This window comes from Maniola hyperantus, chromosome 4 (assembly GCF_902806685.2).
Source record: "Maniola hyperantus chromosome 4, iAphHyp1.2, whole genome shotgun sequence".
Classification (NCBI taxonomy): Eukaryota; Metazoa; Arthropoda; class Insecta; order Lepidoptera; family Nymphalidae; genus Maniola; species Maniola hyperantus.
Window position 1 is genome coordinate 9,019,470 of NC_048539.1, and position 18,281 is coordinate 9,037,750.

Here is an 18,281-nt window from a genome sequence, read left to right on the forward strand (position 1 = left end):
AGCTTAAGGCCGGAGCTGGTACTTGTCCTAAGACCGGACGCGCACGACTCCAATGACAAACACAGAATAGTTTTTGCGCACAAACTTGACTTTGAACCGCGTCCCTATGTCATTGTTATGCGGATTTACTATAAAATCCTGTTCAACTTTTTGCACGGAGTGGACTCGTATCTATTAATCGGTAGTGACCTTAAAAAGCTTTTTTGTCAACCAGTTTCGTGTAAAAAAAGCAAGTGAGATTGATTTTCCAGTTAAGTGGTTAGCTTACGGATTCCCCCGCGGATCGCGTGCGCGCACCTAATTCAATTCTCTTTCATTCGTAGCCCGCGGGTTGAAAAGAAGTTTATTTTTAAATTAGATATCGTGACAACTTTAATTGAATATTTATAAGTTTAATTTTTTTATTAACACGTTTCATTAGATATAAATATTTATATGCAGTTATGACCTTTGAATCATTCAACAAATTTCGTAGCTCACGATTTAGTTTGTTTCGTTTACTTACTTACTTAGTGTCTTTGTTTATTTATATTAAGTATACACATTTTAAGTACCTGTGTATATTAGATAGCGAGTAAAATATGTAGGAATTTACAAAAAATACCATAAGAGTCGGTCTTGTTTCAAATAAGACAAATAGTCACGCTATTAAATCCTATCATCAAACGGTTTTAAGTGGTTCCTAACCTGATAGAAATTCATAGAGGGTCAGTTTAACAACCTATGCGGAAGCTTATTAAACAATATACCTACTTACTTACTAAAACGTATTTCTGACACCGTTCAATCTTTGTACTCGTCTCTAAAATAAATCATAAGTGAAATGTCGGCAGGGAGCGCATTTTTACGCGGTTCACTCAGACAGATAAGAGATCTTGTCTTGTCTTGCAATCTATCATTTGTTGGTCGATCACTTATCGTAACCTACTTACCGTAGTGCCGCTAAAGTATAGCGTATAATGGTGGATATACGGAAAAAATAAAGATCAAACGCATTTTTATGTTGAGCTACTAAAGCAACTTAATACGTACCTATTTACAACAACGCTTTCTAGCTCATAAAATCTTATACATACCTACAGATATACCTTGTAATACGCCTCATAGTAGATATAATGTTATCGGAATATACTTAGTACATACCTACGTTAAGTTATTCATAAGGGCCTTCATATGATTGAATATTTTAATAAAATAATATTTTCTATCACACGCATTCTATGAATAGGTACTTATAACAAATCGTTCGACAAAAAATGTCTGGGCTTATAAAGTAGTTAATTAATTATGTTCGCGTACCTACTTGTTTGATATATAAATTGCATGCTTTTTTCAATTCATTTTTCAAGTTTTTTGTTACGTCAGTGTATTGTCTCACATTACTATTTTTTTAAAGATTACTATTATATTTTATGCATTTTTTATTTGCTTTCCTGATTTTATTTTAATTTTAATTTTATATCATGCATATCATTTATTATACATATTATCACTTGAAGAAATTGGCGGGAAGATTAAATATACGCTACAATTAATATTCGGCTAATTGCACTAAAGCAATTCACTGTATAAGCATGTAATTATTACAAACTTTCACAATTACCTACAACTCTCGACGGCAGCATTGAAGGCGTGCAAACATATTTGGCGCAGACTAACGCTATAACGACTCTAGAGTGGGGTTACCATCCATCCGGGGTTTCCCGGATTTATTCTATTTCGGAGAGCGTCCGGATAACGTTCAGAAACAGGGTTTTGCTTACTGCCCGGGTTTAAAATTTTTGAATGCTTATCATTCAGAGCAATGGCAATACTGCAAAATATTAAAAGTCTGAGTGTTTTTTTCTTGAATGATACGAGAGAAAAAGTTTAGATTTTAAATTATTTTAAAAGCTCCTCGTCCTCGTTTATAGATTTTACAGATGGCAACCCTACTCAGGAGGATCGAGGGACGAGGCATTTCGTAAAAGCGATTACGGGACGAGATTGGTTAAAGAGCCGTATCTAATTTATCAAGATACATCAACGTACTTAACTATGATTTGAGAGTTGAGCTAAATTTCTTTGTCTATCGCACATATTACTTCCGAAACTAAAACCTTTTCTTGTGATGTATTGTACTACTTTGGTAAATAAAGAAATCGTGCCAATATATACACACACACGCACACACACACACATATACACACACACATTCAAGAAACACACACGCATACACACACTCACTCTTATCTATAATTTTAGTATAATACTAGATGATGCCCGCGACTTCGTCCGCGTGGATTTATGTTTTTGAAAATCCCGTGGGAACTCTATGATTTTTCGGGATAATTTTTAACAACCTTACTCATCTAAGAGCATAAATTACGAGCATGAAGATGTGCTTTTGTACGGATAGAATAAACATTGATGTCTTTGATTGATGTTGTGTAAAGGTAGGAATAAACAAACATACACTTTCACATAAAAAATGACTAGAGATAAGTATCGACGTCTGTGGAATAATGCTGGCAAATAATAATTACCAGGATTCCATAAATCATGAAATATATTGGCTCGGGGTTGTAAATGTTAATTCGAAGCGTTTGTAATGGACGTGTCGTATAGCACTACGACCTCGCACGCATCGCATCGACTCGGCTTCCAGCGAAAGCATCGTTATTTTACATTGAATTATCATAATAATCTACGGAGTTGCGAGTACACTTAAATGTCCATTAGAGAATTATTTTAACCGATGAAGGTACGCAATGTTCGGTACATAACTAGTACCTACCATGTATTATGTAAGAACTAGCTGACCCACCCGGCTTTGCTCAAGTGGAATTTTTGAAAATCATTGAGGGGTGGAATTTTCAAAAATCCTGATTTAATATTCGCCTGAATGCCCAAATCCCAATTTCATATAACTTCAAAAACGAAGGTTTTTCATACAAAATTTCATCTTCTATACTTAAAACCACTTGGGGTAGCATTTCTAAAAGAAACACGTAGGTACAGCATGCGGCAGAAAATATTGTACATCGACCTTTAGAAAAAGATAACAATTTCGTAGAGCGTTCTCTCTGTCATTAAGACCGACAAAATGTCACATATGTATGAGTGACAGAGACTACGCTCTATGAAGCCGAAATATCATTCAGGTATAATCGATAGTAAAACTAAACGTATACACAGTGGTATTTTTAAATTTTATCCAATAAAGCAAGAATCTCAAATCACCTACCGTGACCTACTCTGTTATCACCAATTTGATCGCCGTTAGTTCGCTCCTGCTACAATTTGAACGATCATGATAATGTGTTTTTATACAACTACGTTCAAATTATCAGAATCGAATCGTCGTCGCTCGGCTCCGATATGCACCAGTTTAAATAAAATGACAATATTTGGAGCGCCCAAAGGAAAGTTTATAAATAAATTGTTTTCACTTTAAAGCTTGTTGCAATTACCTTCAAAAAGTTTTATACCTTCAATTAATACATAAGATTCCGGTTTCTTAATATCGCCACTCTTGTTTTAATTATTATAATTTGATTATAATATTATGGAAGTCGATTTTTATGAAATCAACTAACTTATTCCCGCAACTCTTACTCTAACTCGTCTACGTGGACTATATAAACCACTTTCGATATTCGAACCGCTATTTTACCCCCTTAGGGGTTGTATTTTCAAAAATCCTTTCGGCGTTATGCGGATGCCTACGTCATAATAGCAATCTGTATGTCAAATTTAGGCCCGATCCGTCCAGTAGTTTAATCTGTACGTTGAGTCAGTCAGTTTGTCAGGTTTTCTTATAATATATTTGGATGAAGGCTTGTTGCAAACAAATTTTATGGCAAAAAGGAAACCTTTAAATCCAAACACAAATAAAGAGTTCACTTTTAAGTAAGATAAGACGTATAAGATTTATTTCTCAGTGATCTATTTGCTTAACAAATATAAAACTTCAGATAAGCAAAGCTCCTACAAATTCGTATCCTTATATAGGTAGGTATGACTGTGTGACACATACACGTAGCAATTCAGACAATATAAATATTGGCGCGGGATTTACGCACTAATGAACTAAGAGCCAGCGTGTGCCAGGCCTTCCTTATTTTATCAAAGCTAAATGTTTCTCTGCGTATTGTTCCCGACACTAGGAGGAATGTTTAGATGTTTGTTTGGATCATTGTGGATTTGCGAGATAATAGGTATTAAAGGTGTAAAAAAATCTTACGTCAAAGTAGCTATATAGTATTAGAAATCACGTCATCCATTGCCAGACATTTAGTATGGTGGTAACCTCTTTCCAGACACCTTTAAAGTTTAATAAATTATTAACGTTTAAGGGTGTAAGGCGGGGGTTCCCACGCCGCTAAGTATCTGGCAATGCATGACATGATTTCTAATTCTTATTACTCCGAAGAAATTAAAAAAAAATAGAGTTTATACTTACACCTTTGTTAATTTTGTTACCTTTGATTTTTTACACCTTTATTACCTGTTATCTCCCAAAGCCACCATGATCCAAACAAGCGTTCCTCCCAGTGTTAGGGACAATACGCAGAGAAACTTTCAGCTTTTATAAAATATGGAAGGTTGAGCACGCGCTGGCTCTCTCTCTCTATAAGCCGTTACCAGAGTTGAACAGGTTACAAAAATTTTACGGTGGTTATAAGTCTGTACAAAATATGTATTTGTTTTTAAATCTATATAAATGTACATAGGTATATTAGGTATCTAAATATTTACTTAGAGCCGGTTGATACAAAAATCATAAAAAATAATTAAATCTTTTTTATGATAGGTTTTATTTTAAAAACTATTAGGATTAGATACAACATTAGGTACATTTCACCATTACCAATTACCATAAAGTAGTATCCAGTAGTATCGCTGTGGTAGCCTAGTGGTTAGGACGTCCACCTCCTAATCGGGCACGCACCTCTAATTTTCGGAGTTATGTGTGTTTTAAGTAATTAAATATCACTTGCTTTAACAGTGAAGGAAAACATGGTGAAGAAACCTGCAAGCCTGAGAGTTCTCCGTAATATTCTCAAAGGTGTGTGAAGTCTGCCGATCCGCACTTGGCCAGCGTGGTAGATTATGGCCAAACCCGTTTTCACTCTGAAAGGAGACCCGTGCTTTGTAATGAGCGGTGGGTTGATCATGATGTTCAGAACCAACAAAACTGCAAAAATATTTGAATGTTGTATAAAGTACCTAACGTTTGAGTTTGACACTTTGTACTATAATGTGCTTTAAACATCTCTATTTACTTATTTAGCCCATTTTAGCATAATTTCGAAACTCATAAGAGATCGATAAAAGAGAAGGTAAGAATACCATCACTATCCATATTATGAATGCGAAGGTGTGTTTGTTTGTTGGTTTATCTCTCAAACGCGTCGCAACGAAACAAAATGATGATCGATGTGCTTGTTTTGCATGGGTATTGGGTATAGTTAAAGACCTGGAGAGTGACATAGGCTAATTTTTTCCCGGAAGATCAAAAAATTCCTACCATTCTATCCTATTCCTAGGATTTTTAAAAACCTAAATCCACGCGGACAAAGTCGTGGGCATCAGCTAGTTACTTTATAAATTAAATACCTTGACTGAAGAAATTATTCTATCCTTGTGTACCTACTGCAAGTACCTTCGTAATTAGGTACCATACCTTACCTACCTAGTACCTACGTAGGTAAGGGGAGTTCCACAGAAAGCCATAATATATTAAAAACCTAAAGAATAATTAACGGCTTTCCCACACCCCACTTTAATAAGCGCAAAAACGATTATTGTAATTTCGCATAAAGCTACAGATATTGGATTTCCCTTGCCATAAACGTACTTTCACTTTTTTTTAATAATTGTTGAGAACTTATATCTTTAGAACTGGAAGCCCTTAAAGCAAATTATCGAAAGTAAGTCTCTAGGTTTCCCACAAGGACGACCTTGTTTTTAAAACTAAGATATTTTCTTTACGCTCATGAGAAACCAGCACCAATAATTGAGAGTTAATTTATGTACTCGCACCGGCATAATAGAAACAAAGAGCCAAATAACTAGACAACGACGGATGTGGTATGAGTTAAAAGAAATATAATAAACGGTAGAAAGGTAATAAACCTTTGAATCTATACAAAAAATCCACAAATTCAAAAAATATGGTATAAATATTCAGCGTAATAGTTATAATAGAACAACCAAGTATGTGGTAAATTATAACTCAAATAAACACGGGAAATAAAATAAATAAATTGAAACACTGACAATGTTTTTATTGTTTAAAATGTTGCCTTGAGTGAGCGTAATAAACTGACCAGCGCGGACAAAATAATGACTGCACAGTGCACGCAAACATAACTACTTACGACGTTATTATTTTTAATTTTCCGTAAGTAGTGCTATTGTCTACGAAAGTACTAACACAGAAGTAGTTTTTTATCCACACAACATTTACAAAGACTTTTAAAACAAATTATACAGATTTGAGCCAACCTACTAAAATAATATTTCAGTCAAATTATGTAGTTTCAATATCAGTATCAACTTTTACATATATAAATAACACTTACCTACCCCGTTTGTGCAAATAATTTGCTAGTCTGGTAAGAAAATCTAAATCAGCCCTTTCGTTTGAGAAATGTGTTTGTAACCTATAGGTACTTTAATATGATTTTAATCAAGTGTGATTGCGATAATAATAGGATCTATATATAATAAGCATTAATTTGGTAAAATAAAAATATAAACTTTATTGCTTTTACAAATTTTGCAAATATCAACGTTCTGTATACCTACTAAGGTGACTGACTCCATCTTTTCGTTTAGCTCAGCTTATTTAGTAACACAAAATCAATTATTTTAAAGCCACAGAGCATTTTCTTCGAACGAGCTTGTAATAAATCTTCAGTGTTCCACTAGCGTCAGACGGAAAATATTACGAATATAATACGTTTTAACGCACACAAATCTTAATTAATGGTATCCCTAAATATGTCACATAATTCAAACTACCTATGTAAAGATAGAACTGTTAACTACTGGTTAACTACGTTAAGTGAACAATGGAGTTCCAGTTTCATTCTCCCTTCACGTAAATGTTACGAATTATAATACAAATTTACAAATAGAATGTAAATACAAGGGAATAAAATACAATCAGATCTCGAGATGCCGGTTGAATGCAGTATATCTTTCGGTACCGATCTATGTTAATAGTTTGGTGGGACATTTACATTGGTGCATCGGTAATGGCCACTGGCCGCAGCATTTGCCTCAAGGCCTTCGGTGAAAGGATGCATGAATCTGGATCATCTCAGCCTTCGATGCTATGAAAATTATTGGATCATAAACGCACTCGCAATGTTCCAGTATTAATAAAATCATTACTGCATTCTCGAATAGGTTGTTAATACATAAACGTCGTGATAGCGAAGTGTTACAACACCGAACAGACTTTTTGGCTCTTAGTTGCAAGAAAAATGTACTTTTATTACCACACTTAACCAAATATTTTTAACTACTTAAAAACTTAAAAGTACTGCGCGCACTCTTTGATTTTCCTCTCTCTGGAGGGATAAAAAGTAGCCTAAGTATATATTATATACTCGTATGTCTCCGGGATGTAAGGTGTCTCTGTACCAAATAGATGATACTCACGACTTCTTCGGTGTAAATATATATATATTTTTTTAATTCCGTGGGAACTCTTTGGTTATCTGCATAAAAGGAGCCTATGTGCTTAGACGTGTGCGTCCCCGCGTTGTTAATTATTTCAGTGCCAAATTTTATCAAAATCGTTTAAACGGATGGGCCGTGAAGCTAGCAGACAGACACTCGCATTTATAATCATCATCATCATCGTCAACCGATAGACGTCCACTGCTGGACATAAATCACTTATACGGACCACACGCCACGGTCTTGCGTATTTATGATATTAGTATGGAAGATACTTTTCTGCCTATATAAAAATAGTGCTACAGCATTAACAATTCAGTGAAATTATTAGGTAAGTAAGTATTGGCTCCCAGGTTCGATTGAAACATTCTGCCGGTGTCACTAGTTTTCTCATACCATATTTAAGACAATTTGTTGATGGGGTATGCAGTTTGTTTCTGTAAGGCCGGCTAGCTTCGACACCATCACGGAATATGCAAATGATGCTAAACTGCCGCGTTACGAAATATAACCGACCGATAGACGAGATAATACCTATAAATAAGGACAAACTCTTAATGGTGAAATAAGCTGATGGTGTGAGATCACGACTCAGAAATTATTAGACGATGCATTTTCATCGCAAAAGTACTGTATTAGATTAGTTATTATGATCGTACAAAATAATGGACCGTGTTTAATGCTGCCTTTGTATTAACTTTTAGTGAACGTTTACTAAAACAAAAGATTACAATTGCCGTACTCAAATAATTATGTATGCAAGAAGAAATATATCTCAGAATCTATTCAGTATTACGATACAGGTGTTCCTGCACATTTGAAATAATGATTGAAAGACTAAATTTGTTGAATAAATCAATAGAAATATTACACCTATAATAAGTATATACTATTGTATAAGTATTTCTTGAAGTTCTATACTTTAGATGTTCCAAGTTTGGAATGTAACAAACTCTAGCCTTCAAGCACCACAAACTAACACTAACTAAAAATTGGCAGTCAGTTGGGAATGCCGACAAAAGTGAAAACATAAAACTATCAATTATTAAAGTAGTTTTTTTTTTGGGTTACCAAATTAAAAAATAATAATTTGTAAATTGAAATAATTAACATTAATATAGTTTTTGCATCTCACGGCACTCCGAGCAATATATTAATATAATTAGCATGCTGCATGTCGGTGACGCGATTCTCCTTTATACACTGTAGTCTTTGAACGCGACCTTCAATTTTTACCCATCTCAAAGTCGCCCAACGCGCCTAAAGAACTATTCAGTTTAAAAAAATGAATTTGGCCATTATTATTATTATGATCGACATGATGTTTATGTTACTTAGATAACATTTTTTAACAGCAAAATACCAAAGAGTTTTCATTTACTATGTTGCTTTATAGCTTTACCTCTAACTTTTCGAAGTTATGTGCGTTTTAAGAAATAAAATATCACTCGTTTAGGTGAAGCAAAACATCGTAAGGAAACCTGCATGCCTGAGAGTTCTCCATAATGTTCTCAAAAATGTGTGAAGTGTGCCAATCCGCACTTGGCCAGCGTGGTGGACGTTGGCCTAACCCTTCTCATACTAAGAGGAGTCCCGTGCTCTGTAGTGAGCCGGCTATGGGTTGATCATTATGATGATGATGTTGCTTTATTAATCGTAATTTGGAACAAATATTATATCAATTGGTAAATACAGAATAAGATATCTCATGTACCTAATAACACGACACGCTTATTATAGCCGCCTCTCATTGCTTAATGTATTCATTTTGCATGTTGTCTGAGTATGCTAAATTTTACTTCCTGAACGTTTCGACTACTTTGTCCAGTCAAACTTAATTATTATGAACATTTTTTACTGCTTTGATTTTTACTGAACAAATAATATACCTACAAATCTGTTTTTAGGGTTCCTTACCTCAAAAGAAAAAATGGAACCCCTAAAGGATCACTTCGTTTTCTATCTGTCTGTCGTGTCTGTCATGAAACCTATAGGGTACTTCCTGTTGAAGTGAGTTGCAAAAGAAACATGAAATTTAACAGGTAGGAAGGTCTTATAGCACACGTAAGAGGAAAATCCGAAAACCTTAAATTTGTGGCTATACTTATCACAAAAAAAAATTAAAATGTGTTCATAAACAAATAATTAGTGTTTTTAACTTTTAAATTAAGAGTAAGGCTGACCATACATAAATGTAAAAGCCTGTTAATAAAATATTTATAAAATTAAGAGTACTATACCAATTGGGGGTATTTTATGAAAGGGATTTACCTGCACATTCTAAAACAGATTTTCATTTATTTTTATGCATAATAGTTTTGAATATTCGTTCAAAATGTCGAAAAAATACGACTGTAGTACGGAACTCTCGGTGCGCGAGTCTGACTCGCGCTTGGCCGGTTTTTTCTTCTTAACCTATACAGTGCTATAATATTTAAAACGCTTAATGTAGTTCAAAACAATTTAAAACCTTTTAATGATCATTCTGCAATAAAAAAACCTATATATATTTTTTAAATCATTACCACTTATTAAAACATGAAACAGCTACCGGGTTTTGTGTTATAGTAGATAATCTTATTTACTTTCTGATTTTTAAAATGAATATTAAATAAATATAAAAATAATAATTAGTCAACAAATTGTAATCATTCGCAACTAACGAGTGCTTTCTTTAAGATTTTTGGTGAGATTTCATGCATTAAATAGGTATTTATTAAAATAATTCTGTATGTCGGTAGGTCAAACTTTGCATCTACGTATACAGTAGGCACATATTATTCGGTGTAACACTGAAGTCTGAAGACACTATTTTCAGAGTGAACCAATTTTTGTCATTCATGATTTTAAAAGGCTCTATGTATGTATACTACATTAAATTGAGAGTTGAGTCTTGTCTGTCAATTTTTGATAGCGATTTGCTTCTGTTTAATTTTTTACTTAACCTTATTAACTTTCATTATATAATTCTAGCAATTAGTAGTTTATATTATTACAACTACACTCCCATCAAGCTTGTCGTAGCATCATCTTTTTATATCCATTCTTTATTCGATCATGTCGAGTCATCAATAATGTGGTAATCGAAAATTATTTTTTTCTGATTCTGATTTGTTGATTTGATGAATGATTATAATCATATCATTATAATATATAAATTGTAATTGACTGGTAAAGTGAATTGCAATAGTGTTTGTTTTGAGTTGCGATTGAAAATATTTGCTACTTGATTGTTGAAGATGCTTATTATGTTAATATTAAAGACTTTTCAGTTAGGTACATATTCAGTTATTTTTTTAGCCTCGCATATTGATCGATCATAATTCGCATATGAATGAAAATGTATATTTAATCATTATAGTTTCTTAGCAATGTCATTTTATTTAAACCACTACAACCAAAACATTGCATGAGACATTTATAAAATCATATTTTTTAAAAGCAGGTTTGTGTTTTTAAACAGTGAAGAATCCAATTAAATTAATCGAATCAATATTTTTTGTATAACCCGCCCAAAGCATTCAACGTGTACAATATGAAATTAAAACATATTTTCAGGTACTAACTTTTTAATGTAAGTACAACAAAGTATGTAAGTGGCAAGTAGGTATAAATACTTACCATTAACATAACATTTATCACGGAAGCTTTTTAAGAAGCCGTAGAAGTAAGCAATGAGGCTTTTTTGTTTAATTTATAAAATACTTGGAACAGCAGTGGTCCATGTAAAGCTATAGGTAAGTACGCGATATTCTGTGAATTGGTGATTTCCGATTGACAACCATTAACAACATTATATTAAATTTCTTTAATAATCAACTAAGTACTGCATGATTAACAAAGTATACTATGCAAAACATAGTCGTAATATTTAAGCATAGATATAGCCTAATGTTGAAATCCGTACTTATTTTTTTTTAAATATATTTTTTGCTAATTATTTATCTCTATACATAAAAATAAATCGCTGAATGTGTTGCTGATCGCAAATCTCGAGAACAGCTGAACCGATTTCGCTAATTTTTTTATAATATTCCTTGAAGTACGGGGATGGTTCTTACGGAGAGAAAAATTAAAAAAATTGCCTGAAAAAGAATGGACTGTTAGGCGAGGCGGTACGAACTTCGCCGGGGCAGCTAGTGTTCTATAAAATCTTAAAATAAACCTTGGATGAAATAAACTCATTCTGTATTATGACAGTTAATGTATATTTGACATTTTAACCAACAGTTGATAAAATAAATCTTCTCTCTACTTTACTTTAGGTAGACAAATAATTATATCACGGGCATGAAAATGCAGGTGGTGGACTATAGATTTATTTCAAACTCATTCCATAATTCAATAGATAGGTGCCTGCTGTATACTATAATTTTTAGAATATTTTGTATTATATAACGTTGACAATCTATGATATAATAAACATAGTAAAATTGCACGTCACCCAGTAAATGATCTAAAGTAAGACGCAGAAAATACCGTGTCAGGTTCGTGCAAGTCACAAGTGAAACTTAAAAACTTATGAAAACCTTCATACACACTACCGTATCCAATTTCAAGTTGATGTTGTACACAAGGGAATAACAGTGATTAAACACTTTAAAGAGTGAAGGTAGGTTCACACGAAACAAGAGCAAACCGGATCCAAATCGGGGGAGCGTTTTCTGTAACTGGAGCGGCCGGCCGGCTCGAATATCGCCCCTTATGTCGATAATAAGATTTTCTTTAACACCGCAATACCGCAGTTTCTCTTTTTTGCGAGTGCACCTGCGATGTAGGACAATCTTGGCTTATTTCGACACAGCATCGTGATTGATGCTTATCAAGCAAATCATATTTTAAAGCATTTTGACGCGTTTTCCGCTCGCAGTAATTTATTTCAGTGTCTATCTCTGTTTTATATCTTTTAGATAAAAGAAAGTAACTGACATGAGTTTTAAAACTAAGAAATATTATTTTTAACAGTAACATAAGTACTATAATAACATATTATGAATCCATGTTTTCATGCTTTGCATAGTAAAAATATTTTATTAATAAACTAGCTGATTACCTGATGATTAAACCCGAGCCTTCGTCCACGTGGATATAGGTTTTTAAAATCTCTTTGATTTTCTGAAATAAAAAGGAGCCAATGTCACTCCAGCTCTCCAGGTGTTTAACTATATCCAGCAAAAAAAATCACACCGATTCGTTGCTCAGTTGTGACGTGACTGAAGGACAAGCTGACAAACAAACACTAAACTTTCGCATTTATAATATGGGTAGTAATAGGATTAGAGGAAAAATTTAAGTAGTAGAAATCTAATACTAACCAAGCATATTAAAATTCATGAGTAAATAAAAGACAAGTCTTTCAAGCACATGTTTCTTTATTTATATATATTGGGACACGTAATCTAGTTAACAGAACATAAATATCAAAAGGATATTTCTCCACTAGCAGTAGGTACGGTATTCATTTATGTAGATACATACACGGGAGCGTAGTCATTGAATGCCAGCAGACAAGCCGCTAGCCGCGTGGGAAACTCGACCAGTAATACTGTTAAACGTACTCAACCATATTTTACGTCAGATTCGACGCACTCCACTAACCGAATGAACGCGTAAGTAATCTACTTCTATTAGCTACGAATGGATTGTAAATCCTTGCGAAGACATCGCTTTAGGGCCTGAGGCCTATCTATGGACAAATAACATACAAAGTTCATAATGCTAATTAAAACCCCTACCGAATATTCAAATCCTCACATATCTCGCGTTGGATTCACTTTGCACTTCTGTGTAGATATTTGTTTGAAATAGGAACAACTTTTGAGATTTAAATATCGATTTTTCACCTATACATATTTACTTTTATATTTTTAAATAAGCTTTATCTATTCTATTATTATTATTAAAGAGTATTGTACTTTGTGTGTAGGAATGTAAAAACTCTTTCACCATTTCAAAGGCACTCACTCTATTCCAGAAGGACAAGGAAAGAAGGCGAAGTCAGGGCCGCTACATAATAATTATTATAATTAGTAAACTAGAAGATGTCCACAACTTCGTCCACGTGGATTTGGTTTTTTAAAAACCCCCTGGGAACTCTTTGATTTTCTGGGATCAAAAATGTCATTTTCCGCGACGCAAGCTATATTTGTACCAAATTTCATCAAAATCCGTTAAACAAATGGGCCATGAAAAGCTAACAGACAGACAGATGGACAAGCAGACACATTATCGCATTTATAATATTAGTATGGATATTAATATGGGTTATAAATGGCAATTTTAGAACAATACTATAGAAGTACGAACGACTTTTACTCTAAGCTGTGTCACTAACAAAATCAAGTCGATTGAAAAAGTTCATAAGAAATGCATTTGGTTCCATTTAGAATGTTATTTGAAGTGTTCCCGTTCTCGATTTTTCTTGATTATATGTTTATTGTACCTACTATGTTGAAAACGAAGGCAACTACGCAATTTCACTTTTACTGTTATTGAACTTAAAGTCGTAAGAATTTGACATCGAATTGTATGTTAACACGTGTACGAGAGAGATCAAAGTTTGGCACGCAAACGATCTTCTTCACTAGAATGTCAGAGGTGAGCAAGTGAACCGACTGCGGCCGAGTTCGAGTGACGTGATGATCGTTCTGATATGCGCCAGCGTTTTTTTTGCTCCACGAATTGCGCGTGTTTCATGGATCGATCAACTAATGTCTTTAATTTATTCGATTTCATTTTTAGAAATGCATCAAAAATGATATCATGTTTAATAGTTACAAAATTATTCACCCAGAACTAAGACCTTGCGGTATTCCGTAATTCCCATAAGATAGTTTTAACTATTAAGTAGGTATATTGTTATAGTTAACTTTTAAAACGCAAAAAGAGCTTAAGGCTAAAGGCATCAATTTACATATTATGTTTAAAATTTGAAATAATAACGTTCAGTAATTCAGAAGTTATAAGGCTCTGGCAAACGAACAGATGGACGTGTGCAATTTCACTCAAGTAGACTCAGAGACTTCACTTCGCTCGTTCAATAATTACCACTGCACTGGTAAAATCTATATTTCTCGCAGTCGCAATAGGTGTTTAATAACTCAAATAAGAACGGGTATTGGTGGACTACGCATTACATAAATTACAATGACAACTGAAAATTTACTTGCCTTGCCAATCACGCGCTTCGTGGTGCACCTGCGCGTGCACTTCGTCGTCTCGTTTTCGAAAACGAACAGTCTCAAGTCGGTGCAAGACATGTCTATGTAAGAGCGCCAATTAAAACCGTAGCATTGTCGTCGAGCTCATATCGCTTTAGGAAATCGCCGTCCGCCGCGAGTCCACGACCGTGCGCAGGCGACGCTATCGCTTCCATCGAGATTATACCATTAATTGTAGCTTATTTTTGCAGTAAATAAATACAATACAATTTGTAGACATCATTCGATCACCGGAGAAGATAAATTGGAGCACTGTAGTTCTTATTGAGGTCATTTGGCTCCATGTTAATTAAGATAACGAGATATACCTAGCACTCCTAAATTACCAATAGTTAGTCAAGTATTTTGTTTATAGTGTGATTGCAAGATAACTTATTACAGGCCAACTTGTTAGAGTTATAGTTAAATTCACGCTCAAGATTCTCTAGAATCATGTTACTTGTTTACGGCTTCGATTACGATTGGGAACACACATAAAGCGATACAGCGGAGTAGATTTATGTTTCATAAAGGTATCTACAAATACATATTTTTTGGCATATATTTACCTACCTACCTAGTAATAAAAAATAACTATTCAATAGTCTACATATAAGCATTACACATTCTACAGATAATAAATACCTAACCCTTCCATAAATATAGGAAAGTTTAGGGAAGTAGGTACAGATTATAGATACCTAGGTATTTTGTGCTAAATCTTTATCCATTCATTTTTAGGTGTGTATAGGTACCTACCTATAATGTAATTGTGTAAATTATATATAAGAATATTCAGTGTTAAAGTGGACCAAAGAAAATTGCTTTTGTGATGCTGTTTTTTGTTCGACTAATGTCAGGTCGAGTTGCATGACTAAAGTTAAGTTACGGTTACCGTTAAATTTTGACCAAGTTAAGAAAGATAAGTCAGGATTTGTTAATTATGGACCAAAATATTGTCCCTACCTTTAGACTTATAGTGGCGCTGTGTAGTGTGTATACTAACTTGTACAACCTACTTTGCTTTTTATTGGTGATCAAAGTTTAATGCTAACCGTAACGTGACTTTAACCGGCTGTCATGCCACTTTATCTGTGGCGCGATTGCGGGAGAATGACAACTACACTGTCACGATCGGACCCTCGCCCACTATTGGCTACAATGCATTGTTGCAACAAGAATCGCACAAGTTCAGCCAATCACAACAATTGAGATTGTAATAATGATTGATGCAGGTTTTAAGCAATACGCCCTACTGAATGTCAAACCCTAGGGTCAAACCAAAATGTCTGGTTTTTTGCATCGGATAAAGGTCAAGTGGAAGGAAATAGTTTAGCGCAGAGTAGAGGTAGACATTTGGCTTATGTTGCTCTTTGTTCTTGTTTTAAATATTGAAGTTCAGCATCTCTATCTTCGTACAGATGATTACCTCCGTGATATATAGCCTCGTGTTTCTAAACGTAATGTGAAGGATATCTATAAAAAAGTTAGCCCAGGCTTCATTTTAAGTAGGTACCTAATAGAAAATGAATGGTCTATGGTATTGTTTGATTCGCTTTTTCATTGAGGCAAAATACACCAACTAAAATTACTTAACTGTTTTGTATTCGTGACAAAAATAAAATTTTAATAATAATAATTATAGTTACAAACTTTATGTTGTATTAACTTACCACTTATTAGCAATTAATATTTTGTTAAAATTTGAGTATTAATTATAGTAACCGTTACAATACAGTAACACAATCAATTCGATTGTAGCCAAACAAAACGATTTGTAATATTTATTTACAGGGTCACGAGGCTGCGACACTGCCATTTTCCTAACTTCGGGCTAGTATTGAAAATTTCTGGATAATAAAACCCAATAGGTACCTATTTTTGACTCGAACCAGGAATCTAACCGGACCTACCCTTTACAGTCGAACAAGCTAAACACTAGACCAACGAGGCAGTTATAAAGTTTATTATACATGGGCTCAATGATCCCATTTTATTTATCATACCTTAGTAGGTACTTCTTACAATATGAGCTTTATCTACCAAATATAAACACTATGTCACGCAAAACATTAATAAAATTCATAAAAATAATTCTAAAAAGCATTTTAAAATAATATATAGATTATAGATACCTTACCTAGGTTATAAAAAGAATTAAAATAAATTAACATAATATTATTTTAAAGATCTTTGTTAAGAATCCGTTTCATAATATAGCTATAATTAGCGCTGCTAAAATCGTAAAATGTAAACGAGGGTTATAATGATTATGATGATATTTTCATCGATTGTGGCATAACGATTGTGTCGTGATCCAATTGCTTGTGTCGGAGGAGTGCGGCGCGGGCGCACGGTGCGAGTGGCGCAACGAGCCTCGCTCGTTAACCCACATCACAGTATACAAATTATTACACATAGTGTGGACGTTGCCTCCTGTGATATACCTTCCTTGCCTGAGTGTTACTACATAAAGTTATTATAAAGCCCTAAAAAGTGTACTCAGAAAGAACTCAAAAACTTCTTTACTTGCCATCCTTTCTTAGTGCTTAGGTATCCACGACAGGTTGAGATGGCAATCGGGGTATGAGGCGGGAAGATGCCCCGCGCACCCGCACGTCACCCGAGCTCGCCCGCACCTGGGTAGTACGGGAGCTGTGCGGGTGTGCGAGTCGTTCCCTCCCCGATTGCCATTTCAAACTGTCGCGTACTATACACAGAGATCATTATCTACAAGACTAAAACCATCTCGAGTATACCATGAGTTGGAGTCTTATATTAATTAAATGGTTTGATTTCCGGCGCGGGCAGGTTGAGAATTTTTTAATTTCTAAACTGTATCTGGTCTTTTCTGGTGGGAGAATTCGGCCGTGGCTGCTGACTGTACTGCTGGTACGAGTGCCGTTAAGCGGATATAATGGGCTACTTTTGGTCCTGGAAAGAGTTCCCATAGATTTTTCAAAAACCTCTTAATCTATTTATCTATATACTATCTATTTATTTCATTATCTTGCATCCTGGAGACGGATATATGTTACTTTTATCCCGAAAAATAAAAGGGTACCCACGGAATTTCTAAAACCTAAATCAACGCGAACGATTTCGCGGGCATATCATATTATAGTAATAAAATATACTTGGTCCAGTCGTGATAAGCTGAATAGATACTTTCTTTGCTATATAAAAACACCACATAAATTATTGTTAAATCACTAAAACATTACACATCTCTGAAACTAACGTTATTCAAGTTGTTAACTCGCCTATTACGTACACAGTCTTAACTCATCAAAGTAATAACGCAACGTACCTACACTATTAAGTTTTAAATACTTTTGTGTCGCAATGACGTAAAGTATTGATTAAATTTTGAATTTTACGACCCTCAGTCTTATGTTACTGGCC

The 18,281-nt window shown here is 34.2% G+C and overlaps 1 protein-coding gene and 1 long non-coding RNA gene across 3 annotated transcripts in view; both read left to right on the top strand.

The window, feature by feature from the left end:
* LOC138402270 (uncharacterized) overlaps window positions 1-18,281 on the top strand; it is a 229,087-nt gene that overhangs the window by 168,172 nt on the left and 42,634 nt on the right. The window lies entirely within an intron of this gene.
* Window positions 1-18,281, top strand: part of LOC117981942 (uncharacterized) — an 89,324-nt gene that overhangs the window by 59,857 nt on the left and 11,186 nt on the right. The gene's annotated exons all lie outside the window — the stretch shown is intronic.